Source organism: Echinops telfairi, unplaced genomic scaffold (genome assembly GCF_000313985.2).
Source record: "Echinops telfairi isolate 266 unplaced genomic scaffold, ASM31398v2 ScPeMD7_443;HRSCAF=831, whole genome shotgun sequence".
In the NCBI taxonomy this organism is placed as follows: Eukaryota; Metazoa; Chordata; class Mammalia; order Afrosoricida; family Tenrecidae; genus Echinops; species Echinops telfairi.
The window spans coordinates 44,935,423-44,944,652 of record NW_022104341.1 but is presented as its reverse complement, the minus strand read 5'-3'; the positions used below and the strand labels follow the sequence as shown (position 1 = coordinate 44,944,652).

Here is a 9,230-nt window from a genome sequence, read left to right as displayed (position 1 = left end):
AACTGAGTTGTACCAATATTAAGATAGCTAGGTTCCTGCAGACATGTTTCTTAAAAGCCTGATATACTGAAAAAAGAAACCCTAGTCAATGATGTCTGCTAATGTCCACTTGGCCTTAATTTAAAATTTTTTCTTACCTTGTAATAAGTGTTTCGCCTAGTATTTGACTCCCAAGAGTCTGCACTTATAAGTCATCATTGTAAATGTCCTTGTTACACTGAGACTTCAAGTATTATTTCTATTAGCACAACTTGATATCTGTAAAGGGAAACCACAATACGGTTACTATGGATGTTTTATTGCTTACATATTTGTGGATAAAAGATCATTTCAAATACTTATATAACATACTTCATTTTCTAATAATTTTCAGATAACTCCTTAAATTTGGTATAAAATATATGTTCATTTCAGAGTAAGATGATTCGCTAAAACTATTACTAATTCTTCTCAAAGTATCTACTTCTAATTTATCAAAATGTAATTCTAAATAATAATTCCTGCAAATGTAAAGTCTCCATAGATCTTCCTTTTGACTACCAATGTAGTCAATATATATCTCATATTCCAGCAGTCTGTAACAGTTCAGAGGCCAACAGAAAAGGGTATCTTTCCTACTACACAGTATAAAAATCTATATTGCTTAAAGTTAATGACTTCTCTTAAATAACTTTAAAACACTCAATGTTTTTTCACCTTTTAATATTTTATTCTGCATACATTTTGCAGGGCTTGGACAAGCTTATCACACAAGTAAGCTAGCAGTGGCCTACAATAGGGATCAATCAGTTTGGGGTCTTGGTGGGAGGAAGAGCCTTTAAAAAAAACAGTCCCACAAAGATCAGGAGGGAGTATTTCATTACCATCAAGAAGAGTTGGGAAGGATGCACATCCTTTGGATCCAGGGTTTCTGTGCTTAGAATTTCTCAGACCCCGGGGACAGTGCTGTAATACTGGAAATTGCACAAAATAGCTCAAGATGATATGGGTAGAGAAAACTAGCCCAGGCACTAGCTATGATGAGCTTCACAGTAGTCTGTATCTGACACTTGGTGGCAGAGTCAAAAGAGCTACAATAATTGTCTGAGCAGGGCTCAATAAAAGGCCCAAAGGCTGTATACCCTGCATATCTGCAGACACAGCCTCGTGAAGCTGAAAGCTGACTTGGTTGGAAGCTGTCCTAATTGATAGCTGTAGTCTGTTGTCTAAGTTGTTTTTGTTTCTTGTAAATTGATACTTGATTCTGAATTATACCCCTGTATTTTAGGGTGACCTGACGGTCCCGCTTTTGGCCGGACAGTCCTGATTTTTAACAATTTTTCCCACATCCCGCGGCATTTTTAAAACGTCCCAATTTTTGGAAAGAATGTATGACAAGCTAGGGTATACGGTTTTCGGCTGCCATGTGGCTATTTCGCCAAGATATGAGTTTTATCAATGGTGTCCCACTTCATCAATGTTAAAATCTGGTCACCTTACTGTATTTCCCCTAAAGAACCCCATGATTATGCTTTCAGCCTATGAGTTCTGTGTGGCTATTGTAGTGAAATAAAGAGTGCTAAGGGTGAGAACGCTGTTGTCAAATTGGTAAAAAGGATGGAGAACAGAGGTATGTCCGACTTCCACCTTCTAGGAAACAGTTTTCTGCTGATGCTGGCTCTTCTCCCACCTTGTGAAGTTTGAGGTATGTTGATGCCATTGCATCTCAGAAATGAACAGAATTTAAATGTGAGTTTAAAAATAAATAAATGTGAGTGTAAATAAATTATGATGTCGCCATATAAACAAGTGTCTTAAAAACACGGATTTTGTTGTTGATTAGCCCCTGAAAAACATATCCAGGTGCTTAATATGATAACGACAAGCTTTATACAAAACTCTTAGGGGGGGACAGAGAAAAAAGAGGACCTGACATCAAAGAGTTCAAGAAGAAAGAAAATGTTTTCAAACAGATTGTGGTAGCAATTGTGCAATACTGCTTGATGTGATTAAACTATGGAATGTTATAATATCTGTCAAGAGCTATCAATAAAATGATTTTTTTAAAACCCTCTAAGTCATTTTAACTGATCTATCTGTGAGGGGAAATGAGCTAATAGTGTATGATGTCATTTATAGAATGTCAAAGAGTTCTACACAGTAAGAAAGAATAATAATCTACATGGAAAATGAAGAAAACCTTTTATCTGTCCCGTTGATAACCAGCTTGATCTTCTCAGAGAGGAGTTTCATTAACAATAAAGTTGTAAAAGAATGAAGAAAATGTTCTAAAACTGATTGTGGTGATGATTGTACAACTCCTCTTGCTGTTACTGAATTGCAGGATACGTGAATTATATGACAAAAAAACCGTTAAAAAAAACCAAACAAACAATACTGACCCACCAAGCCCCAAGGACAATATTCCTGCTCAGAACAGCCAATGCACAGAGAGGACCATAGGGCTGGCCCTACCACAAGATACAGACACGATGTCCCTGACTGACTCAAAACACTATGGGGGACAGTGCAGGAATTGTGCCCTATCCGACCCCACCACACTGGGGCAATACACTATGGGCAAGCAACAGAGCAGCAAAGGGAGAAAAGCAATCAAGTCACCAGGGACTATCAAAAACAGATTTGGGGGCCTGGGAGGCACCCCATGACAGGAAAACACTCCTACAGGTCAACAAACAGACCTGGAACTATTTATAGGATTTTCTTTTTTTGTTGTTCATTGGTCTTTTTGTTGTTTTGTTTTGTCTTCTTTTGTTGTTTTGTTTGGCTTTCTTGTTTTTGTGCTTATCATTGTCTCTGCATGCCTATTTAGATAAGATAGGTAGGATAAACAATCCTGAGGGGAAAACAATGGAACTGTGGCAGGGGGCGGGCCCACAGGAGAGGAGGAGGCATAGGAAAGGAAGTGAGTGTTAACAAACCCAGGGGCAAAGGAACAGTGATCTAAATTCTACGGTGAGGAGGGCATAGAATGTATGGTGGGGCTTAATCAAGGGCAATGTTACAGAGAGGAATTACTGAAACCCCAATCAAGGCCGAACATTATAGTGGGACAAGAGGAAAGTAAAAGTAAATAGAGGAAATAACTAGGAGACAGAGGACATTTATAGAGGTCTAAATACAAATATGTACATATGTAAATATATCTATGTTTAACAATAGGAAAACAGATCTATGTGTATATATTTTTATGTTGAGTCCTCAAAATTATTTATTAAAAAAAGTACATAAAAAACCACATGGTATCCTGCTACCATTACTGAAAGTCTTAAGCACAGATTCTACAGAAGAATTTGATCAGATTCCACAGAAAATTTCTGGTAAAGGGGATAAAATGTAGAACAGCATTTCAAAGTCTCATGGAATTCAGATTTCTAGAACCATGAAAGCAGTTGAACCTTCCAAACCTAAGATTACCTTTAAACTCTAAACCAAAACTTCCTGATATTTTCTATAAGCCAAAGAATTGTGTAGCTTAACTAGTAAAGATTACCTACCTTGTATACTATGCTTCAATATAATACACTCCAGAACTATGTATATGGGACATTAAAATGACAAGAACAACACAAAAGATTGGGCTGAAAATTTGGTGGGCAGAGGATTCAGGGCAATGAAGGAGGAAGAATTTAGAAAAGGAAACATAATGACTACACAATTTGAGGAAGATAATTAGTGTCACTGAATTGTACATTGAGAAGCTATTTGAATGATTTGTATTCTGCTGTGACTATTCCCCAAAACATAAAAATTAAAAGCAATAGTGATGACACTGATACTTAACCTTTAATAATTCTCTACTTATTTTTAAAGTTTTAAAATAAATTTTCATTTAAAAATTTAATGGTTGCCATTAATTTGCTAATAAGCAAAGAAGTTCAACTAGCCTTATAGTCCCTACATTGTATTTTTGCGTTATTACTCACTGTGAATTTCATACTTAAGCTACATGTATTCTGGAGTGGATAAACTACTTTATATTATAAGCTAATGTAATTTTTTATTTGAAATATTTAGCTATATTTGTAATTACAGTTAACTTTTTTGTTTTAAAATTTAGCTACTTTGCCTAGAAAAGCATATAAAATAGAAAACAAACCATTTAAAGTCTATTCCTAACACATACTTATTCCTTGTTACAGAGCCTTGCTTGTTTTCACATACTAACAAAACTTGTTGACTATTCAGCCATTCTAAAAGCCAATCCAAAAATCAATCTTCACTGAAAAGAATTGCTTTTCCTACAACCTCCAGTCTAACACTGGTACTACTGTGTGAAATAGATTACAGAATCTCAGCTTTGTGGCACACGTGAAATAACTTCTAAAGACTACTAAAAAAATGTAATAGAAAAATACTAACAGTTCTAGTGGTATGTCAGTTATAAACCAAAACGTAACTATGTAAAAGTAAAACTGTGAGATGTTTAATGTAAACTAAATTATAGAATATCTAAAAAAAAAATCTAAGCTTGTAAGAACTTAGAAATTGCTCAAAGGTTGTACTATAGACTCATTTTTGGTGCTTATAGTTGCTATAAGTAAAACTATTAAACATATGCAAAATTATCTTTAGATGATTTTAAAAGAACAAAGACATTCAAAGACAGTTGTACAAAAGATTAAGATATAATAAAAGAGCAATATCTTTCCTAGACAGTTGCATTTATCAGTTACTTGCTATGAATAACTGTGGCTAAGTATAACTTAAGAAAAACACATGATCTAGTTCTTTAATGTTCTTAACTATAAGCTCAGTATCTTAGATGCCCTTTGCAGATTTTACAGATAGGTCTATTTACATAGTCAACAGTTAGTATAAAGAGCATCAGATTTAGTGTGCGATAACGGCAGTGTGATTCCTTCCCATAAATAATTAAACGTTTGCCAATGAGTAAGTCAGTTTGCCTATCTAAGCTTCATGCTCTCTATCTATAAAATGAGGGATATGATACCTGCCAAGGACCTCTCAGGGTTATTGGGAAGTTTAGAAGAGATGTTTATCTGTGAAGCACTTTAGCTGATTAGTTCTCAAACTTCAGTGTGTCTAAGAAATCCCTTACCTCAATCCCCCCTGAAATTTAGATTGGGTAAGTGTGTTAGTCTGGGGACATAAGAGAAACAAATCCACAGAAACTCATATGTATAAGGGAGTTTTACATAAAGGGTAAGTGCACATCAACAAAACATCCAAACCCAGTGCTGCCCAAGCCCACAAGTCCAACATTAACCCATATGTCCGATACCAATCCACAAAGTCCTCCTCCATTGCACAAAACACACTCAATGACGTTGACTGCAAGAAGAAAGATGAATTCCGTGAATGTGTAAGCATCTCAGTGCTGGCAGGGGTCTCCACACGGGTGCTCCAGCACCCAGGGCTGCATTGGGGGAGGTCCATGTAGGTTCTCCTCAGGGATGTCTCACAGGAAGTGAGCTTTGCCAACTGAAGCAGGGAACTGGCTCAGGCAGCTGCACCCTGGTCCAACCATCAGAAAGCAAGAGACCCGAGAACTAGAAAGGTCAGGCTCACCAAGCCATTTATCTCTCTGCCGTTCAATTAACCCCACGTGTTTATCAGCCAGGTTGGCACAATAAACATTAACTATCTTAGTAAGTCTGGACATGGATGCACAAAGCTTCACTTAACTAAGCATTCCAGATACTTCCAATATAAGGTTACCCAAGGATGAGTATCTTACTCAAAAAACAACTTTATCAATTCTTCTAGGATTTTACTGTTTGTAAGCATTAACCCACGTATTTGTTTAAAATAATTTCTAAGCCTCACTCTTAGATAATCAAATTCAACAAACAAGGGTACACAACAGAATGAGTATTTTATCAAATACTGCAGGTGAATGCGATATAAATACTTTATGACTCATCCTTTTAGAAACTCTGTATTACATTTTTCCTCCTAAAGATTCCTGGTGGCATAGTTGGACAATGAGTTACGAGTTGGACTAGGCACAAAGTAGGGAGTTTGAAATACCAGCTACACCATGGAACAAAGATGAGGTTCCCTGATCTTGTTTAGAGTTAGTTTAAGAAACCCACAGGGGTAGTTCTAGTCTGTCCTGTAGGGTGGCTATAAGTTGGAATCAACTTCATGGCAGTGAACATGAAACATTTCTTAAACAAAATTCTAACTCTCCAGCATCACTACCCACAATCTACCTTAGCCCTTTATCATCTCCAATGTGAACTATCACAACTAGCTCCTAATTGGTCCCTCTACTTAACGCTTTTCCTTTACAGGGTCTACATAGATCTAAAATGCATATCTGTCAACTACACCTAAAACCATTCCAGTGGACTTCCATTTCTGGCCAAGTTAAGTAACAAGCTGAGATTTTTGCTACCAACTGAAGCAACAAAAAAGTTTTTTTAATGTATGAAAATATCTTTCATCCACTGGGAAAGAGACAATGATCACAGAGAGAAGCAACAAATGATATAAAGCTTGGAGAGTTTCCAATACACAAAGCAGGAGAAATAAAACCAGGCAAAATCCAGCTGTATGAAGCTGGAAATCTGTAGAACACAAATAAGACATTCAGCGTCTCTAGATCAAAGCAGAGAAATGTACAGAGAGAAACCTCCAAAAATGTTGCAGTGAGATGAAATTATTTGTTATGGCTCTCCTGTCCAGTCTTTGTAATTCCCATCCAGTGACTGAGTGGAAGCATGCAAACAAAACGTAGGCTCGGGGCTTGGTCAGTTTTGGCATTCTTTTAAGTATAAGTCATTTCAGAAACAGGAAGAGACACTTCTGTGACCAGCAAAAGAAAAACTCACCAGCAGAACATGTGCTAGATGATCATGAGGTGAAGTGGTGTGGCACCAGCAAGAGAGACAAGAAGATATAGCACCAAGACCATGAAGAGTAAAGAAGTAGTACCCAAGTAGTACACTGCTTGAGGCAGAGCTTCTGGTTCACTGGACTGACTGAAACGAAGTTCCCTTAAGCAGAAAGCTGGCTTGCAGAGTGGGGTGCTCTTTGGGCATTTATCATTTCTAAAGTAACTGTAACACTTGCCAAAAGAAAGCAGAGGCCAAGGGGCCATGTGGGTGAGAATCAGAAAAGCATGTGTGCTGACAAGGCTGGGAAAAGGAACTGTTGCGGAAAAGCTACTGTTATCTTTAATGTTTTCTGATTTGGGGCTCATAATAACCTCTTAACTTCCCTGGAAACCCCCATCTTTGAGTTCTACATCCACTGAAACTGATTACTGAACCCTGTAGAGTGCCAAGGGAGAGATGATTGCAGTCAGAATAATGTAAATAAAGTTAAAGGGGGAGGGCACGTCTGACCTCCGCCTTGTGGCAATGGGCCTTGGGCTGGGGAGATGGATTTTTCTTCCTGCTTTGTGTAGCCGAAGGAGACCAGGCTCAACTACCATGGCATTTCCTAGCTCTGTAGGGCTCCCTCTCAAGTCCTGAGTTGAATACTTATCAGTTAATGCACACTAGAGAACTATCCAAGACTCGAAAAATAATCACCCAAAGACTGACTATAGGAGAAGATACCCTGAGTCAGAGTGAGGCTGGAAAATGTTTAATAACTGAGTGGTTAGTTAAAATTCATGAATGGTCCAACTACCAAGATGATCTCACTGAACTGAAATTAAGAAGAGCTACATGAGGGGGTTTCAAAGAGTTAGTGGGAAAATTCTGCTATCTTTTAATTGCATTTTTCTACAAACATAAGCATTTTACACAGTATTTCTGCCACAGATACAGTAAATGAAAATAACCAGAGCGTGCTTCAAATACTAAGATGTAAATAAAATAATGAGAAAGTAATGAGTTTGAGGGCATTCATCAACTTTTTTCTCAGTAACACATTAATTTTATTTATATGTGAAATCTATTAAGAATTAACTCAGTCCAGGGACTAAGGACTATAGTCTTAAGGGACACCAAGCTCAACTGACACCTAACATAACTGCAAAAACTGTGTGGAAGCCACATCTGACCTCTGGCTACACAAGGGAGGAGAATCCAACTCCTCTCCGGCCCAACATCGAATGCCTCATCTGCGGCAGAGATCACATATGCTTCCACCGTCCATCCTTCTTCACCTTATTCTAACATCAACTGTGCCTCCACAGCACTTCACCTTTTATTCTGGGTTCAATAGTCTGTTGCAATGGCCACACAAAACTCACAAATACACAAAATTATGGGGGAAATCAACAGGTTACCCGAGGCAGGATCAGAAAACATTAAGCATTTATTCTTGTAGCCACAGCAGTGCCTATCAGCCAGCAAACAAGTCTTTCTGGTCCTCGGCCTCTTCAGCCACATGATCCCTTGGTCTCTGCCTCTATGAGATAGGAAATTCACCTGCCACCCACCTGCCCCATGATCTCAGAAACACAGACAGTCTTTCTGTTTTGTCATTACGTGGCTCCGTTGCTATGTCCCTGGGTCTCCATGCCTATGGTCTTAACCTCTGCCACTTAGGTTCAAAATAAAACTCAATGTCATCATCAAGTCGATTCTGACTCATAATGACCTATAGGACACAGCAGAACTGCCTCTGTGGGGTCTTGAGACAGGATCAGAGGCTTGTACATCTTTATAGGAATAGAAAGCCTCATCTTTCTCCCTCAGAGTGGCTGGTACTTTCAAACTGCTGGCCTTGCACTTATCAGCCATACTACCCATATAACCCACCATACTACTAGGGATCCTTTCACCACTTAGGCAGGGATCTCGAACACTGCATCTGGTGGTGGGTCTTCTTTGACAGGATTCTCTCTATTCCTGCATCTGAGCCAGGGGATTGGCAACCAAAGCTGACCAAACCCCTCTCTAAGTGGTTCATAGACTTTATTTGCATAGCCTCACCTAATCACTTGGTGGCACTTAAAAGACAAGGCTAGAAGAGCCATATTTTCAAGAATTTTCAGTCCTGAATTCCATGTACCGAGAGTTCTTATACGTACCAATGTGTGTACTCCTGTCTAACTGGATTTGTAGTAGGTAGAACTAGGTCAGGGTAGTGGTGGGGAGGAAACATTCAGGAACCAGATAAATGATAAATGTTTCGTAGGTGCTATACTCTTATACTGAATTAAGGCTGAGGGTCTTTCAGAGGTTAAACCAAAAATCCTTAAATTCTTCTTCCTGGTGTGCTTCTTCCATGTGGGCTTTGTTGCTTCTGAGCTTGATGGCCGCTTGATTACCTTCAAGCCTTTAAGACCCCAGACGCTATACTTT

General features: G+C 38.4%; 1 protein-coding gene across 2 annotated transcripts in view; it reads right to left on the bottom strand.

Annotated features, from left to right (window-relative positions):
* ZZZ3 (zinc finger ZZ-type containing 3) overlaps positions 1–258 on the bottom strand; it is a 50,483-nt gene extending 50,225 nt beyond the window's left edge. For both annotated transcript variants that reach the window (XM_004699315.3, XM_045291803.1), the window contains exon 1: positions 138–258. The gene's annotated coding sequence lies outside the window, so the exon portion shown is untranslated. The remainder of the gene's footprint in view (positions 1–137) is intronic.
* Between the last annotated feature and the right edge of the window lie 8,972 nt (positions 259–9,230).